At 32.6% G+C, this 21304-nt stretch overlaps 1 non-coding gene across 1 annotated transcript; it reads left to right on the plus strand.

Annotated features, from left to right (window-relative positions):
* The first annotated feature begins 21052 nt into the window (after nucleotides 1-21052).
* On the plus strand, nucleotides 21053-21159 carry LOC120187260. The gene has a single exon (XR_005522271.1). It is a non-coding gene; the product is annotated as a small nucleolar RNA R71 (small nucleolar RNA).
* The last annotated feature ends 145 nt before the right edge of the window (nucleotides 21160-21304 follow it).

The raw sequence follows: 21304 nt of genomic DNA on the forward strand, positions 1-21304 counted from the left end.
TCAAATCAGAGAAAACAATCATGTGCACATGAGATTTCAAAAAGATATTTAAAATATTTATACTGCTCATAAGGAACTCAGCTCGATAATAGGGTCAGTCCGAAAGATCTATCAAGTACCAGCTTCACTAGGCTCTTCGACTGAACATGAACCTAAGCCATATCAGAACAGAGTTATTTTCGAAATAATATTCTAAATAGAATAACTAATAGGGTTTTAGAACTATATGAGTATTCAAGGCTTCTCGTGAACGAGCAGATCGGGAGGAACCAGGTCGAGCAGTGAAACAGTCAGGAGATCCCCTTGTGCCTTTAACATATCATAAGAATAATTAGTCCTTGACCATTCAGTTCAATTAACTGAATTAAAACACTTAGATAAATATGCATTTTCATGTTTACTGGTCAATTCGGAGGCTTTCGGGTTTGAATTTGGCAAAACAAATTTCGAAATCGGACTCAGAAATCAAAAAACATAAAATATAACTTTTCAAAAATTTTGACTTTTTGGTCAAAGTTAAAAGTCAACGGGTTTCACTGATAATTTGGAGACTTTCGGTTTGAATTTGGAAACACGGACTTTGAATTCGGACTCAGGACGTCAAAAAACATAAAATATGACTTTTCAGAAAATTTTACTTTTTGGGTCAAAGTCAACTCTGGTCAAAGTCAACGGGTCAGGTCAAAGTCAATGGGTCAGGTCAAACAATTTGGGTCGGGTCAAACACGGGTCAAACAGTTTGGGTCGAGAGGGACCGGTTCAGACTGGTCCAGACCGGCTATACCAGTTTCTAGAAGAAACTCGAATGAAAACAATACCCACACACACGCGGCGGCGCGTAGGTGCGCATGAACCGATGGAATAGGGTCTGGTCGGCGGTCAATTACTCACTGAGCTACAATAATCTAAACCAACACCAAATATAGCATGTTTTCAAGCTAAAACACTAAAATATTATCCAAATTAAACGATCTGACTTTACCGACGGACGAAACGTCAACGTCAACATAACCCACCTTCTGGGTTTTGATCGGGAGGTGACGAGGAGTCTGAAATCGGGGGTGGTGAAGCAAGACGATCGTTAAAATGGCCGGAATTGACAAAAAATTAAAACGGTGATCGGGATTTTAGGCGTCGACTTTCCTTCTCGATTCGTCCGAACTGTGACCGATTTCAGAGCGAGGTTGGTTGGGGTCATTTCACGGAGGCCAGGCACACCTGATGGATGAGGCGGTGACGTGTACCACCGGCCGGAGCAAGGAGGAGGAGGAGAAGGAGGGGCGACAAATAGCTTAAATGAGGAAAAAATGAGTTTAAAACACGGGAGGGGGGTTTTGCCAAGCATAGGTAATCACCCAATATTTAAAAATAAATCCACCATTTATAGTTTCAATAAAAATAAAACAAAACATGGCATAGTGGTTAAGGCATTGTGTGCCACTACATTATTTTATTCTCAGTGCTATTATTTTATTCTTAGTGCTATAAGATATATTATTTTTGTGGATATTTATGGGGCATAGTGTGACAATTCTCTCATCTAAAAGAAATTTCTTCCTCGAAATTCATCAGAATCAGATAGGAAACTGAGATTAGTTCTCTGATAGATCCTTTAGTGGACAAAGCTAATTTGTTAATATCAGAATATCTTAATAGGCTCGGAGCGAAAATAAGGTCTCGGTACCTTAATCTAAAGTCTTAGGGTCTTATGATACGAAACTCAGGTATAAAAAAGTGTTGTTAGAAATGTATATCATGAAATAGAATTAACAATAAATATACCTGCAGAAGTATCGGGCTCAAATCGATCACTGGAACTTCGGGTAGTGTAAACAAGAGCAGGTTGTCGAGCCTCAGAAGCATCTGGTCCTCTACTCTGTGATCGGGCTCTACTATCGACCCTAAAAAACAGATCCGAAAGTCCTACCCTGACTATGACTCATATATGGAGTCTGAATAGAGGCCTGAGAACGCATAGGAGTCTGAATAGGTGTTTGATCAATAAGAGCTAGATATGGACAATTTATCAAGAAGTGCTTGCTAGATCAACAACAAAAACAGTACCCATTTTCTTACGAAACTCTACTCCGTACTGATTTCCACATAACTCACAACTCAATTTCAGAGTGGAATATGCAGAATCCTCTCGACTAGCTACAGTATGTGGAGGAGATGCAGGCCTCAAATCATACTGACTCATCTAATGAGAAACAATACGATATCTTTTATCAGGGTGTGCAAAAGCTGTTGACTGACAAGAAGGCTTTCTAGATCGTTCTAGACCTACTCTATCACTGTCACGTGCAGAAACCTCGACTTCCTCCGCATCTTTTGCTTTTCCAACTACAATATCGAATACCTCGTTCTGATGAGTAACTACCTGACGACACAACTCGAATCGAAGTCCCTGAGCAAACTTTCTGCACCTATCTCTCTCGGTAGGTACCAGACTGAATCCATAGTTCAGTAATTTCAAGAAATCGATTTCATACTCAGAAACGGTCATATCTACATGAACTAGGTCCTGAAATTGTTGTCGTCTTTGAACTAAATAGTGCTCTCCCAAAAATGACTCCTAAAGCGCTCTCTAAAGAAATCCCAGGTTAAACGATCGGTAGGAATACTACTGACCACTGACTCCCACCAGGTGTGAGCATTCCCGTCCAACATAGAAATTGCTCCTAAATAACATCGATGCGGATCTAAACATAGTTGGTTCATACGTCGCTCAGTATCACTGAGCCAATCCTCGGCCTCAGTCGGGTCTCCACCAGTAAGTCCACTAAATGTCCTAACTCCATTTGTAATAAGGGTATGAGAGATAGGAACCTCGGGCACAATGCCAACAGCTTTGACAGCTCATTGAATCAACTTAAGAAGTTTTCTACCAAAATTCCCATCTAATACAACTCTAATAGACTCGGGATCAGTACCAGTCATCCTCTTATCGGAGCAGTCATGCGAATAGCAGAGGTAGGAGGCAAATTCTTCAGGGTCGTAGGAGCAGGATCATTTATCAGAGATGGGGGATATCTCATCTACCGGGTCTGTAAATCTAGCCACTCTACCGCGACCACTGCTAGTTTGACAACCATAACTAGTTCGACGACCACGTCTAGAACTCATCTTGGTGAATATCGAGTTTACTACATAAGATAAAACCTAGGGTTAGATTGGCACTTTGAGTCTCGAACACAATTAAAATCGTAAAAACTTTGTGACATGACCTTAGTGACTTGTTTTGTAAAACATTACAAAATCATATTTTCAGTTTGGACTCATACACAGTCCGAGGTTTAAAAATCAAAAACTCTGATACCAATTAAATATAACCCCCTAGACCCAACCTATGCGTTTTGACTAAGTCTAGCGGATTACATTAAATATTTTCAAAGACATTTTCCCAAAACATTATTTGATAATATATATATCATATTATAAATGACATTTATAAAAGTAAATAATAAGTAACGATAAAACTAAATTCGTAAATATAAAACATGAAAGAGACTAGGTAAAATATTACAACAAAATATCAGTAACAAAAGCAGAAAACGTCATAAAACGATAAATACTTCAAAAATAAGGTACATGTCACCATAATTAAAAATAATTCGAAAGACATAATATTACAACAAAATACTCTGAACTAAATGTACCAATCCTCCAAGTGTCTGATACGGAGTTTCTATCCGATAGTATCTAAAGGGGTAAAACAATTTGATAAGTGAGCTAGAGGCTCAGTATGTCCCAACAGTGCAGAAATAAAAAAAAGCATACAGTTATGATTTTTAAAACCAATACAGATCACAGTCATTAAAACATCATAGGAGTTTTTAATTTAAAAACTCCTCATCGTCCTCCAACCGAACACCATGTGCAGATCCTCAAACTGCACAATCTAAGGGAGTACCTTGGGGCCTGCGAGCCTACCCAAGACAATTCTTGGGGCCACAAAGGCTTACCCAAGAAAATCTCAGGGCCTCAGAGCCTACCTTAGGCTCGGCTTAGGTCCATAAGAAATTACCAATCGGTGTTGAACCTATCAGAGGAATTACCAACAGCGACTGAACCTGCCAGAGTCTTCATACCAGAACCCAGAGTACCCCGTAGAAAGCATTTTTCAGAAGGTAACCAATAGTAACAGTAATTCAGAGTTCAGACACATCATTAGTTCTGTAATCCAGTATTCAGAAATCATAAATTGGGCAATCATGCTTTACATTTCAGTAAATCTGAAATCAGGTAAATTATACAGTAGTCAAATCAGATCAAGCATTATATTTCAAATAAGAGAAAACTCATGTGCACATGAGATTTCAAATAGATATTTAAAACATTTATATTGCACATAAGGAACACACTTTGATAATAAGGTTAGTTCAGAAGATCTATCAAGCACCAGCTTCACTAGGCTCTTCGACTGAACGGGAATCTAAACCATATCAGAACAGTGTTATATTCAGAATAATATTCTAAACAGAATAACTAACATGGTTTCAAAACTATACGAGTATTCATGGCTTCTTATGAACAAGCGGATCGGGATGAACCAAGTCGAGCAGTGAAACAGTCAGGAGATCCCCGCGTGCCTTTAACATATCATAACAATAATTAGTCCTTGACCATTCAGTTCAATTAATTGAATTAAAACACTTAGATAAATATGCATATTTCATGTTTACAGGTCAATTCGGAGGCTTTCGGGTTTGAATTTGGTAGAACGAACTTCGAAATCAGACTCAAAAAAAAAATATAAATATGACTTTTCGAAAATTTTGAGTTTTTTGTCAAAGTCAAAAGTTAACGGGCTTGACTGAAAATTTGGAGACTTTCGGGTTCGAATTTTGAAAAACGGACTTCAGATTCGGACTCAGGACGTCAAAAAACATAAAATCTGACTTTTAAAAAAATTTGACTTTTTGGGTCAAAGTCAACGGTCGGGTCAAAGTCAATGGGTCTGGTCAAACAGTTTGGGTCGGGTCAAACATGGGTTAAACAGTTTGGGTCGAGAGGGATCGGTTCAGACTGGTGCAGACCGGCTTTACCAGTTTCTAGAAGAAACTCGAATGAAGACAATACCCACGCACACGCGACGGCGCCTAGGAGCGTGTGAACTGACAGAATAGGGTTTGGTCAACGGCCGATTACTCACTGACCTACAGCAATCTAAACTAACACCAAATATAACATGTTTTTAAGCTAAAACACTAAAATATTATCCAAATTAAACGATCCGATTTTACCCACGGCGGACGGACGAAACGTCTACGTCAATATAACCCACCTTATGGGTTTTGATCGAGAGACGATGAGGAGTCTGAAATCAGGGGCGGTGAAGCAAGAAATTCGTTGAAATGGTCAGAATCGACAAAAAATTAAAACGGCGATCGGGATTTTGGGCGTCGACTTTTTTTCTTGATTAGTCTGAAGTGTGACCGATTTTGGAGTGAGGTTGGTTAGGGTCACTTCAGGGAGGCCGGGTGCACCTGATGGAGTGAGCCTAAATGAGGGAAACTAAGTTTAAAACATGGGAGGGGTTTTGCCAAGCATAGTTAATCACCCAACATTTAAAAATAAATCCACCATTTATTGTTTTTAATAAAAAAACAAAACATGGCATAGTGGTTAAGCCATTGTCTGCCGCTACATTATTTTATTCTTAGTGCTATAAGATATATTATTTTTTTGTGTGGCAATTTATGGGGCAGAGTGCGATAGAACCAACACAATTTTTCAAACCTAGTTGTATGGTTATATGTCGGCCTTTAAACACTGAAGATAGAAAAGTTATTGGTATTCAAAGAACTAACTTATTATATTCCCGGGGTTTGATACAGGGTAAACCTTACTCCATAATCATTTATAACGAAGTTTTGTAAAAATGGTGAGTAGCTACTTGGTAAAGGCACTCAACCAACCTTTTTAACAGCATCCAAAACTATATTGTCCATAATGGATTAATGAAGGTTCTAAGATGAAAGTCACCAAACATGCCTAATCAACCTTCATATGGGCAATTATTGTGGCAAAATTTGGTGTGATGTGTTTCCACTGTAAGCTTTTCACATCATTCTGGGAAGACCATGGATTTATGACAATGATGCTACCTATTATGGTAAGACAAACAAATACACTTTGAACTAGACAATAAGCCTTACAATCTTCGAACTATGTCACCAAAATAAATCCTGAAAAATCAAAAGAAAATTTGTGAGGAGTTAGGGAAAAAAATGTGAAAAAAGCAAAAGTGAAAGAGGTCACTAGTCATAAAAGCCAAAAGAAGTACGACCCACGAGTAGTGAGTGATCCTATTTGTGAGAAAAAAAAGTGATTGCAACACCCTTTTCCCGTATCCAACCTCGAATACGAGTAAGAGATGTCACATCAAACATGCAAATATTTCTTATTCTAAAATGGGTAAAATTTTGAATCTTTAAACTAAAACAATTTAACGATTATCAATAAAATCAACTAATCCTATAAAATCAAAATAAAATATTTTTACCCCTGGTTCATGTCTGATTTCATACAACAACTAGGCATTTCAATACTATATCATATCATATCATAAATAAAGCTGCCTAAAATTTTCCTAATTTAAAATCCATATCGATAGTATTTAAAACATAGCTTAGGAAACTATTATTCATGCATCTACTAATTATACGTAGTAGTGTCCATATTTAGTCGATATATTTAATAGTTTACAAACCAACTTATAACTATCATATCGGTGCAACATAACACTCAAATAATATACATGCCAACTAGAAAAGTGAAAACATTATAAAATAACATACTGATACTGGTGAGCTGGTACGATCTTCAAGAGTGATTCCAAACCATGCTCCTTACACAGATCGTTTTCCTTTACCTACACATGAAACAATTACATGCTAAGTTTTCACTTAGTGAGGCATATAAACTAAGGTAAGACTTTTAAACTATGAAAATATTACAGATAACCAAAATACTACCACTGTCATATAAAAAACATAAAACTAATAATTCAAACCTACTAAAATCCTAGCTTGTAAAATCATCATTTCACACACATATATAAGGTATATAATGTCAAATCAGTGTATTAAGAAATATTTTATCTTTCTTTCATATCGTATAACATGTATAGGCTTTTTATCACAATAAAGGCATATCATGACAAAATCATCTCACATAGTGACCCGTTTGCTTTCATTTAAATAAAATAACTTGTACTGTTCATTTATTCAAATCATGTAACTTGTACTTTTCAATTTCAAATAAATATTGCCCAATGTACATTATATGAGAATGCAAGGTACGAGAGTCAGACGAGTCTGTGCAATATGCACTCCGGGTGCCATCATTTATCAATTACATTCGAAAGTGCCTCATCAGTAATATGCATTCGAAAATGCCTCATATAACTTTCACCAATGGCCCATATGTAATGTACATAAATGTACCAGTTCAATAATCAATAATCAATAATCACTCCATCTTATGGCATGCCAATTGTACTACGACTCTCAATGCACATATAATGGGCTTTTATGTCATAATCATATCTCATTCATATATCCAATGTATTCATATATACTAACATGTCCAAATATCATATAAAAGTGCGTTGGGCATTTCTTCTTGAAATCATTCATAACCATATATAAGAAATCGTATAAAATACATTGAATAGTTTATACCATATAATCATTTCGAAACCATCAAAAACTATTCAAATATTATTAACTAAATTATCATATAAAATTTTATTGAGTAATCCATACTCAAATCATCTAAATATCATTTTGTAAACAATATAAAAATAAATTATAATATAATTTAAATATTTTTTTCCAAATCATAAAATGTTGGCTTATCGCAAACCATCATCATATCATATACGATAGTATGTAAACAATCAAGTACTCACATGGTAATGCCTCGCTAGTGAACCTCTATTTTCGGTATAAGCTTTATTCTCGTACTTTTCCTTAGCTTTATGCTTATTCATGTCACGATCCCATGTACAATCTATACGAATATAATTTACCAACAAATAAAATTCAAAGCATATGTTAGTATCTACACTAACATAATAGACATATATTAACATAAAAATGTCTAATTATGCAATTAATGCATATTGATATAAACTCCATTTCGTAATACCAATACTTACTTTAACACTTAAAAATACAACCTTAACCCTCCTAATATCCGTATCCAACCACTAATTCTCATATTCATCTAAATTTCACATTCTTGATCAATAAAATGAATTCTTTTAGAATTCACCCTAACTTTTCAAATTTATTCAAAACGATCCCTTTTGCCATTCCACTTTAAATTCATTACTAATCACCAAATTCAATATTCCAGCAATGTATTCAAACTAGTACCTCAACATTTGCATAATTACCAAATAATTCTTTAAGTCTAATATTTGTAATTTGGTTTCCAAACTTTGTCAACTTTCCAAAATGGTCCAAATTAGCCTTCTAACATCAAAATCAACATTCTAACATTCAATTACAACATGATACATCAATTATTAAACACTTTCACTTTAATCGTCAAGTTTTCCAAAAAGATACGAATATGTCCTATACTTTCACAATTTTCCAATTTGGCACATATCACATTTCAAAGCATGTAGAATCATTCCAATACCATTTTTAAGCATAGGGAATTTTTAAATATCTCCCCTAATTTGTTTCTGCATGGTTGAACATAATAAAGTGTATCTAGCTTGATTTTGAAATTGATTCAAACATGAATCATCTTCTAAAAATCATTCCCATGCAATCTCAATTATTTCCTTATCATATTCAATCCAAAATCAATCTTTCCTTCAAACCCCTGCCTTATCCAAAACCTTGTATCTCCAATTGATTTTATTCATCACACATGCTTGGAAAAAACTCAACAACATCTACTAAATCAAAATCCAACCTTAAATCATTAAAATCCAACTTGTTTTTCATCCACCCTAATAACAAAACCAATGATCCAAAAAATAAAACCATGAAATATTTAAACCAAATAATAGAGAATTGGATATAGATTAATTTTCTATTTCACACCTTAGTCCAAAATCCTAACAAAATGGCTTAAGAATGAAAAATAAAATTTTTATTACTTTATATATGGAGGCCACAGTTTCGAGGAGGAAGAAGGGAAAATTTCTTGATTTTTCCATCAAAATATCATGATACACTTGTCTTAAAACTAATTAAATGAATTAAAAATTCATTTTATGTTAAAAGACCATTTTGCTATTAAAATTTGTTGATAATTACTACCATACCTTTATCATGAAATCATCTTTCTGTCATATTCTCTTACATCATCAAAGTCAAATATGAAAAAATATTCATTCTTTCCAACTTTGTCATTTTAGTTTTCCTGAATTTACGATCTAGTTACTATAATCCAACAATCTCGGTTTAACATGGAAAATCAATTTAAATCCAACAATCCATGTTAAATTTCACCATTCAAAAAATATGAAAATAATATTATTAACATTTTAATTTCATCCATAAAAAAATTTCTGGATTTCTGGTTCGATATTATCCAAATATTTTATCAAACTTTATCGCTTTATAGCTTTTAATACAAACTTTGGGTCAAAATATGAAAAACAAATAGATACAATTCTCAAGGGTAAAGTATTCATAAAACTTCTTTTTGGAAAAAGTAACACTTTTGTCCTTGAATTTTCCCAAATTTATACTTTGGCTACCAAACTTTCAAAAATTGCATTTTGGTCACTAGTTAAAATTTTGGGGTATTACAATTCTTCCCCTTAAGAAAATTTTCCTTGAATTTTCAACATGTATCTGATTCAAAACTATGAGGAAATTGCTTCTTCATATTTTCTTCTCTTTTCCAAATTGTTTCATCGACCATATGTTTTGCCACAATAAACTTTAACAAGTGAAATTATCTTATTTCTTAATCCTTCGACTTAATGTGCTAAATTCTTTACTAATTGTCCTTTGCATATCAAATCCATTTGAATCTCAATTTCCTCTGATGCAATAATATGTTAAGGATGCAATCCATACTTTCTAAGCATCAATGCATAAAAATATTAAAAATATTATTCATTTCTAGGGTAATACTAGCTAATAGGTCAGTGAACAAACTGTTTTGATGATCTCAATCAACAAATAATTCTCAAGCTCGATTTTCATTTTCATCCAACTTGTAATATTTTTCCAAAATGATAATTTGAGAAACATTTTAGCACCAACTTAGTATTTAATATCTCTTCTTTTCAAATTTGAATAAGACTTCTGTTAGTCGATAACTATCTTGAGATTATCTTGAATAATATTTACTTTATCTTCCACCTCTTTAATTATTGAGAGCCAACTATGATTCAATCTTTAAGCTCAAATTAATTCAATGATATTTGACATTTTCTTCTATATAAGGTTTCGTATCTACTCATCTTGACACTTGTTTGATAAATATTATTATAGGTAAATTCTACTAAAGACAAATACTTTTTCCATAATCCTTTGAATTAAATCACACACATGACCTTAGCATGCCTTCTAAAATCTGAATAATCCACTTTGACTTCCTTCTATCTAATGGTGAAAAACTATGCTGAAGTTAAATCGAGTACCCAAAGTTTTGTGTAAAGATTTCCAAAATCTTGCAGTGAAGCTTGGATCTCTATCAGATACTATCGAGACCATTACTTCATGTAATAGAATTATCTTTTTAATATACAATTCAACATACTTATCCATAAAGTAATTAATTCGAACTGAAATGAGGTACATTAACTTGGTCAACTTATCAGCTATCATCTAAATTGAATATTTCTTATTGGATGTCAAAGGTAACCTTATTAAAAAAAATCTATCATTACTCATTTCCATTTCTAAGAAAACACATTTCCAAAACAATAACGTTACCAATGCATTCATCTAAAGCTAGGTTCATACGTTTTGTCATAGAACCCAACAGAATATTGTAAATCTAAATCAAGACAGTCATAACATCAATGCTCTAGTTATCAAGACCCTTCTTGACTATATATTTTAGTAGATTCAGAGTCTTAGTCACAACCACGTAAAAAGACTATATTCTATGCCTTTTTACTTAGGTTATTGGTTGTTTAAAATCTAATTTCATTGCATATAGTTGCATATAATACATTTATTTGCATTTGGTGTTGTTTCATTATCTTAACTTTTATTTTTCTGAAATTGGTGCTTCTCGAGGAAGGTTACTAAGGTGAGAGGACGATATACAATGGCAAAAGGGACAACACTTCTGGGCGCACTATGAGAGAAAAGAATAAGATATTTCATTTTGGCAGCCCGCATGTGACACCTGCCAATTGACCCCTACACATGAAGGGTATATTCTCTTAGGGAAACATTAAGAATGAGGGTACAAAACCTTAGAAGCCCCCACTTTATAAAGAAAAATGACACCATATTTATGAGAGAGGAGTGCATGAGATAAGAAAGAGAAAATAAAAGAGGTTGTCACTCTTCAAACTTCTCCTCTCCAATGAGGTGACCTCCATTTTTGAAGACGTAATATCCCAAAATTTTGGTTAGTGATCAAAATGTAAATTTTGAAAGTTAAGTGGCCAAAGTATAAACTTTAAAAAAATTTAGGGACCTAAGTGGTAATTTACCAAAAATAATTTTTTATTCCATAAATGATAGTTTACACTTGAGAGTTGGGTTTTATTGAAATTAGATTCTTGATATGGAAATTGTGTTAAAAATTGGAAAGTGTTAAACGCTGGTAAAAATTCGGTAAATCAGGTTGAATAAAAATTTCAAGAAAATTTGAAGGATGATAAAGTAAGCTTAGAAATATTATTTCTTTATTTTAAAATGATAAAAATAATATGGAACATTGGGTTTGAGAATTTATTTCAATGTTCAATTTGGACCGTTGGATGAAAAATGGCAAAATTGAAATTTTTGGAAAATGGCATTGGAAAAGTTGTAAAGGGCAAAATATTTTGTCAATATTTCAATTTGGAAGATGATAAGGTTTATGTGGCTTTGTATTAAGTTAAATAACAAGTTTCATTAATGGCAAAATGAACATTTCTCATTAAATGAATATTTTATTCATTTAAGCTTAATATAAGGTAAATTAACATGAAATTAATTAGAAATTTTATGAAAACTTAGCCATTTTCAGCCAACGTTTCATTCTCCCCATGAAAAAGGTAAGAGAATTTTTTTTTTCATTTTTGAGCAATTTTCTTTGGATTTTGGATCAAGCCGTGAAATAGAAATTATTCTATTCAAAAAATGCTATCATTTGGTACCATTATTGTTTGCTAATTTGGTTTGTATTCAAAGATCCCAAATTATAGGGTTTATGTTCACATTAGGGTTTATGGAATTGATGAAAGATTTTGATGTTATTGAGTTTGTAGAATCATTTCCAAGCATGATTGATGATTAAAATCACTTGTACATGATCATATGAACATATGAAGTTTCAGCCTAACCCTTATCTTGGGAGAATAATGTGTTTTGATGAAATTAAGTTAGGGTTTTAAATTTAGAGATTTTATAAGGTTGAATCAAAGTTGATTTCATGCTTTAATTGAATCCAAATCGAGTAAAATCATGAAAACCCTAATCTTGAACATACAAAGCATTCGACCTTAACTATCGTGGATGAGAAAAATTATAGAAAATTTAGGTAGGGTCTGGAAATGATGTAAGAAGTATTCTACAAGCTTTATAAAAATTTGAGTAATGTTATGTAAATTTATGAAAGTTAGAGGACCTAACAAGGAATTTTGGAAAAGTTGTAGGTTGTTTTGTAATTGTTCAATAGTTGATGTACTATTCTAGAAATTAATATTTGAGTGTTGAAATTTAAGTTAGGATGTGAAATTTGATTATTTTGGAAAGCTTGTAATAGTTGATGAATCACAAATATGGAAAGGTTGGGAGCTTAAGTGAAAATATTTTGTGAAGTTGGGATAAAAAGGAACTTGAGTGGTCAATTAGAAGTATTAACGTCAACATTTATGTTGTGACATGGAAATTATATCGAATAAGCATCGGAAAAATTGTTAGGAATTTATTTTCCAAAGTATGCCTATGTTAGTAAAATTGTAACATTTGGTTTGAATTTGTATATGTTTGGTAATGATGCTTATTTAGATTGTGTGCTTGAAATCAAGATCAAGCATTATCAAAGCTAAGGAAAAGCTTAAGGATGGAATGTGAAACCCTAAGGGAAGTTTGCAAGCTAAGGACAACAGATGAGTGCAAATTAAATTTTTACTTATGTTATCGATCAAACATTGGCTTACGATAAGTCAGTGACGGAGTTACTATGGTAAGGAGTGACTCCTAAAATGTTATGTGATTTGTTATGCATGTATATATGTGCATTTGGTGAGCTAATAGAATTAGTGAACTAGTTGAAAATGCAAATTAGTGAAACCTGTTTAGAATTTATGTTATGGACAGTAAGTTTAGAAAATTACCATAAATTCTAAAAAAATGATTAGAGGATGATTTTTATACCGTTGGACTATTATATCAGTGTAGCTTTGTTTATAACAAACGAAAACTGATTTTGAGGTATATAAGAAAATTTTAATAATAGTTAACTGAGGATAGGTCAGAAAATGGGGTAACAGATTATGCTCAAAACAGATTCTGTCGGTTAACTTTGAAAATTTACCATAAATTGTAAAATTTTAAATAGACGAAGTTCCTTATATGGATATATTCTTATTTGAGTCTAGTTTACATTAGTATAAACGTAATAATTTTTAAAGTTTATACTAATAAAGAATAATATTTCTTTAAAGGTAGTGCAAACTGTCAGGATATGAAATTATGACTAATTTTGGGATTTAACCAAATTAGAAGCAAATGATCAAGTTAAAGTTTAGTGAGGCTTACATTTTAACTTGTATATAATGTCAAAATGACTGAAATGCATACATAACATTATACATGGATGTTTTATACATCATTGGGTAGGACTTGTGATAAGTCTACCATATTTATATTGGCATGATATTTATGTCATATATCATATATTTTCCATATTCTAAATATGTCAAAAGTTGAATATAAAATGCATTGATCACTGATCGTTACATATGTTGTTTATCAAGAACATATATGATGTTTAACATGAATGATATTTTGGATATGAACTGTCCAATGTTAAATTATGATAATATACTTTGCCATTGATGGATCAAATAAAATAGACTATAAGCCCAAGTCATTGAGGGACATGATATAGTGGGCATGCCATATAGTCTAGCAAAACTGTATATCGATTAAGCACTTCGGTACATATGGTGGGCACGACCTTATGTGTAAGCACTTTGGTGCATATGGTGGGCTCGACCTTATATGTAAGCACTTCGGTGCATATGGTGGGCACGATCTTATGTGTAAGCACTTCAGTGCATATGGTGGGCATGACCTTATGTGTAAGCACTACGATGTATATATTTGACTCGAATACCCAAGCTCCTCAAGGTTTAAATTGGCTTATGGTTTATTGGTTAATAAATGATAAACATGCAAATAAGCTTATGAGCTTATGGGATAAATGGCAAGTATATTGGAAAAAAACTTTATATTAAGTTATATCATGTTAATTTATGGTAACATGATTGGAATACAGGTAATAAAGTGATCACATTGCATTGAATATTATTACTCATTTATATTTATATGTTGGATAGATTTAAATATTTATATGATTGCCTTAGTGTATACTTAGCGTGTGATGATTTTCACGCATAGGAATAAAGGAAGAAAATGAGTAAGGAGTTGAGCTTGGCATCAATCACCAAGGAAATATTTACAGGTAATAATTATTACATCCTACTGTGTTCTAAAAGTTCTAGCTGGCATGTATACGAGAATGAAATATCTGCAATTTCTTACTATAGTTAGTATTAAATATAATTAATAGTATGAATAAATATTACGATATTAAACTATGCATAGAAAAAAATAATTTGGGTTTTAAATCAAACGTGTTACAATCTTATTTATTTTATGAAAATAGAACATAATTGTCTATCACTGCTTGAAATTGGTTTTGAATTGTAACCAACAATATTATAATATGATTTTTCTCTGAATAATTATTTTATAATAATTGTTCAAGTTATGAAACTATAGATGTTTGAATGAAACAAAATTTTACTCAGTTCAATTAAAGCAATGTTTTAAATTTCTGATGTGACATCTGTAACTCATATTGGTTCGCGTGTATGGGTTATGGGTGTTATATTTATTGGTATTAGAGCTACAAATTTAGCCAATTCTAGGATTAAACCGAGCTTGTTTTGAGTTAAAAAGTGTACACATGCCACTATGATTTCATTGTTACTGATTTGGTGATTATAAGGTTCGATTGATGTCACTCCTTACTAATAGAGGTGAATAAATATAGTATATGAAAAAGATGTGTGTATTCGAGGGTTTAAAGAATATGTTCGAGCAAGAGGTCCAAAAATAAGCTGATAGTTATAGTAATGTTGTTAGCCACAATTCTACTGTTTAGTCTAATAAGATGATGTATTGGCACAATAGGAAGTGTCAATGTTGGATTAAGGAAAACTCTCATTTATCCATAGTAGAGTATTGATGAAAGAATGAAACATTATGCTACCATTAATCCTAAATGATATGTGTGCGATTAACCTTTTTGGCTAGAGTGCGAGGGTGAATCGTATTAGTAGGCAATAATTGCTTGGTATGGATTCAACGTGTTAATTTATAATAGACTTGATAGAATTACCTTTCGAAGGTAATTTTTGGAATGGATTGATTACCCCAACCATGTTGGAATGAATTATCCCTTAGAGAGATTGAATTTTATAGAACGCAAAAAGTTTCAAGATATTTGTGGTAGGGAAAGAGATTAAACCTGTTCCTACAGGGATTTTGGTAGTAACTATTATGTGTTATGGCTATAAGTTTGTTAAGCCTTCTTAACGGATGAGGTGGACACTCAAACTTTCATAGTTAAGTTGGAAGATATTCCAATTGTTTGAGAGGGGCCAATTGTGTAACTGCAAGAGTTACCTGAATTATCTCTAAATGGAGATGTAGAAAGTAAAACATAGATGCTTCTCGGTATTGTATTTATTTCTATAGCCGTATTGAATGGCTACGATCGAGCTCAGATAATTAAAGGCATAGTTCGTAGAATTGTTAAGAACGAGAATTTACAAGACTAAGCATGTCATCTGGGACGCACTAGTGTTATTGTGAACAAGAAAGACGAGTCTATGAAATTATGTATGGATTATCGTCCATTAAATAAGGTAACAAAGAAAAATAAGTATCTTCTTCTGAGGATTGATAATCTTTTGATCAGTTAAAAAGGTGTATTGGTGTCTCCCAAGTCACATCTCCTACCAGGATATTATTTGTTAAAAATGAAAATAATATCTTCCTAAGACAATTTTCAAAATTTGATATGAACACTACGAGTTTGCGATACTGTCATTTGATTTAACGAATGTTCCTACGACACTTATGGATTGGATAAATCAAGTATTTTAGTTATACTTGGATTAATTGGTGTTAGTGTTCATTGATATTATTGTGATTTGTTCTAAGACAAAGGAAAAACACAATGTCTATTTATGTATAGCTCTTCCAACTATTCGGGAGAAAAATTGCATGCTAAGTTGACCAAGTGTAAATGTTGGTATTCTAAGGTTGTATTCCTTGGCCATGTGGACTCAACTAATGGAATAAGAATATATAGAAAGGAAGTATGAGATAATGTCGAATGATAAATTCCAAAGAATGTTTTCGAATTTCATATTTTGTTGGGATTTGCTGGTTACTATCGAATGTTCATAAAGAACTTTTCGATGATTATATTCCCTCTGACCAAACTATTGAGGAAAGACATGTTATTCATTCGGACTGTTAAGTGCCAAGAAAACTTTGAGATGTTAAAAAGAATACTGACATAAGCTCAAGGTCTGTATAATTAGAATCTGGAAAAGATTATGTGAATTATAGTAAAGTGTCTCATAATGGTTTGGGATGCATGTTCGTACAAGGGGAACAGTTTTGGGTTATGCTTCAAAGAAACTACAAAATCATGAAAGAAATTATCTGACTGCTGATCTCGAGTTGGAATAATTGTAAAAACTTTGTTAATATAACATCATTATCTATATGGTGAGTGAGGCTATATCTATACAGATCTCAAAAGTAAAAAGTATGTCTTGACTAAAAGGAGTACATGCTTATCAACTACAAACAGGAAAGGTTAATGTGGTGGCTAATATGATAAACCAGAAAAACATTTCTATTATGAGAGTTTTGATACGCTATTGTCTTTAAAAAAACATGGCGTTTTGATTGTATAATTAAATTTAAAGCCTATGTTGCTGGATCAAATAAAGGATCTTAAGAGAAAAGATGACAATTGTCGTGCTTGTCAAAAATAGAACAAGCAGGAAAAGGAGAAACTAAAGACTTTTAGGTTAAGTCTGGTGAGTGTTGATATTATCGAGTAAATAGTTTTGAAGCAGTTATGAAAAAAAGTTATCATTGAGCTTGTTTCTAAATGGCTGACATGTCCGTGAGTTAAAGTAAATCATCAAGTGCCTTTTGAATTATTGTAACTGATTTCTATCCCTTAGAGGGAATAGGAACGAGTTAAAATGGACCTTGTAATGGGAAAATAAATTAAGATAATCTCAAGATAGTTACTAATCGAAAAAAGAAAAGAAAAGAAAGTTGGATCAATGATTTATCACCTAGAATTGCCTCTGAAAATTGACAAGATCCATAATGTTTTTCATGTGACGATGCTCAAGAAGTATCAATCCGATTCTTCATATAGTATCACCCCAGAGGAAATAGAGATTCGACCAGATTTGACTTATGAAAAAGAGCCAGTACATATTAAAGTTCGATAGAGAAACCAAAGGTTTAAAAAGTTATTCGGAAAAGAAAATAATATATGAAAAAATAGTATCCTCGTCTATTTACATCAGGTATGTATTGAAAATTCAGGGAAAATTTTATTAAGGTGATAAATTTAATAACCAAAAATTTTAGTTAGTGACCAAAATGTAAACTTTGAAAGTTAAATTACAAAGATTAAACTTTGGAAAAGTTTAGGGACCTTAATGGTAATTTTCTCAAAAAAAGATTTTTTTATTCCATAAATGGATAGTTTACTATTAAGAGTGGGTTTTATTGAAATCAAATTATTGATCTAGAAATTGTGTTAAAAACTGGAAAGTGTTAAAATCCAGTAAAAATTCGGTAAATCGGATCAGATAGAAATTTCAGAAAAATTTGAAGGATGATAAATTAATCTTAGAAATATTATTTCCACATTTCAAAATGATGGAAAATAATATGGAGCATTGGAATTGAGAATTTATTTCCATGTTCATTTTGGACTGTTGGATGAAAAATGGCTAGATTGAAATTTTTGGAAAATGACATAGGTAAAGTTGTAAAGGGAAAAATATGTTGTCGACCTTTGACTTTGGAAGATGATAAGGTTTATGTGGCTTGGTATTAAGGTAAATATCAAGTTTCATTAATGGCAAATTGGATATTTCTAATTAAATGAATATTTTATTCATTTAAGCTTAATATAAGGTAAATTAACATGAAATTCATTAAAAATTCATGAAAACTTATTCATTTTCATCCAACATTGTGTGCTATCCATGAACAAGGTAAGAGAATTTTTATTCTTCATTTTTGAGCAATTTTCTCTGGATTTTGGATCATGTCGTGAAATAGAAAATTATTCTATTCGAAAAACGCTATCAATTGGTACCATTATTGTTTGCTAATTTGGTTTGTGTTCAAAGTTATCAAATTCTAGGTTGATGTTCATATTAGGGTTTATGGAATTGATGAAGGAGTTTGATGTTATTGAGGTTGTAGAATCATTTCCAAGCATGATTGATTGCATATGATTGACCCAATTGATGTCTGAAATTGGATATATAATCCCATCATCCAACCATTTAGTATAGCATTTCTAACCACTTCATTCATGATTGAATTTAACCTTCACTGATGTTCAATTGAGATACTATTAGGGTCTTCCAAAAGAATTTTGTGCTTGCAAAATTATAGACTAATAACCTTTTATATAAAAAATGGTACATGAAATAACTTTCTTCTGTTGTTTCATCATATTATTAACCGAGCTTCCTATGATGGCACAATGAATGGTAGTGTCTCATTTTCTCTAAGATAAGCGTATTTCAAAGGCTCTTGTAGAGATTTCAATTCAAGCTTTGGTGGTTCCCCAATAGATGACTTTGGTGCTCAATTAACATAATCAAGCATTTCTAGAGGTACTATTCTGTAGATAATTGGTAGAGCATTCATCTTCGGTATCGTCAAAGAATTCCCTAATTGCTAACGATTTGCTGGTGGCACTATCTATGATGTTGCATTCTTCCTAGTGTTCCTATGCAAAAAATCAATCGTATCAAGTGAGAAACATTCAACACTGTCATTGACAAAAGAAATATCATTTTAAACAATAAAAGTAATATGCTCATAATTGAAACGCATAGTTAATTCTCATTTTTCAACATCAATTAAGGAGTGACACATGGTAAGGAATAGTAAACCAAGAATAATTGGAACATCTTTATCCACTTCATAATCCAAAATGATGAACTTTGTGAGGAGAATGAACTTGTCTACTCTCAAAAGCATACAAATTCCACTAGGATGCACGATAGAGCGATTAACAAGTTGTAAAGTGATCGTAGTAGGCCTTGCTTCACGTCTCCCAAATTTCCTAAAGATTGAAAATGACATCAGATTGATGTTAGCACCCAAAATGTGTCACCAATATTACAAGAAATAATGTAACTAAATGGATCTTTAAGTTTTAGTGGAAATTGACTTGTATCCACGACACTACAACCCTTGGTAAGAGCGACAGTCTTAAATTCATCGATTCTTATTTTCTTCGAAAGAACTTTCTTCATGAATTTGATGTAGTTCGGGTTTTGTTCTAAAGCATCAATCAACGGAATATTAATTGTGAGTTGGTGAAGGAAATCAATAAAAGCATTGTATTATTGATATTCTTTTATCTTTTTAAAGCGTTGTGGAAATAGTGGAGGTATTTTTGGTTGTTGTTACGAAGGCATTGAAGTAGGTGGAGCATCAGATGTAGTAAGTGTTGTCGTCATTAATGCATCTGAGTTACTACATTGTTCAGCATCTGATTCTATGATATAACTCACAGGTGGCTCATGCTCAACTTCTTTTCTCTTTTTACAATATTACTTTGGATTCTCAGTACCACTAGGAAGCGTTCCTTGCAATCGATTATTAAGAGCATTTGCCATTTGTCCTATCTGATTCTCCAGAGCCTTTAACGAGTTTGATTGACTCACCATATATTCTTTCATCAAAGCTACAAGAAATGATAAAGTTGAAGTTTGGTTTGAATTTTGACCTTGATAAGTTTTTGTTTGTTATGGCTGAGCAACTGGATCTTGTGCTTATGGCTGCAGCATTAGGTTATACTAATTATAATATTGATATTGATAATGATGTTGTTGTGGACTCGCAACATTCTGACTTATCTAGGAAAGATTGGGATGATTCCTGAAATTGGAATTATATATGTTGCCAAAAGAATTGTCATTCCTTAATAAATCCTCAAACAGTAGATAAACTCTGGATTTTGGGACATTCATCAAAATTTTGATTATCTCCACAATAAGAACAAGTGATGAGAGATGCAACTTTGAATTTATACAGTCCTCATAGTTTTTGTAATTTCTTCACCATTTCCGATAATGCTAAAATCTGTGATGCCATGAGTTGAAGGCTTCAGAATCTACTGCTGCAGCGTTGAATCGGCCAAACATATTTCTCGTATTGTGATATTGGCAGTCGTTAGTTGAGATTCTTTCTAGAATATCGTAAGCCTCAATATATGTCTTATCTAGAAAAGCTCCATTCGCTGAAGCATTAACCACCATTCGAGTATGTATGTTTAACCCAATTTAAAACATCTCATTTGGGTCCAATGGGGGAATCCATGCATAGGACTCTTTCGCAACAAATCCTTGAATATTTCTCATGCTTTTTACAAGCTTTTATCATCCATTTTCTTGAATGAAGTTAAATCATTTCAGAGTTTGGCATTAATGTTTGAATCACAATAAATATTTATGCGTTAACTCATTCCAGGATGCTATAACACTAGATGGCGGTGAACTTAACTAAGCTCGTGCTTTTCACACAACGAATAAAGAAATAACTTCAGCTTCAGTGCCTCCTCCAGA

The sequence above is a fragment of the Hibiscus syriacus genome, unplaced genomic scaffold, assembly GCF_006381635.1.
Source record: "Hibiscus syriacus cultivar Baekdansim isolate YM2019G1 unplaced genomic scaffold, ASM638163v2 tig00004035_pilon, whole genome shotgun sequence".
In the NCBI taxonomy this organism is placed as follows: Eukaryota; Viridiplantae; Streptophyta; class Magnoliopsida; order Malvales; family Malvaceae; genus Hibiscus; species Hibiscus syriacus.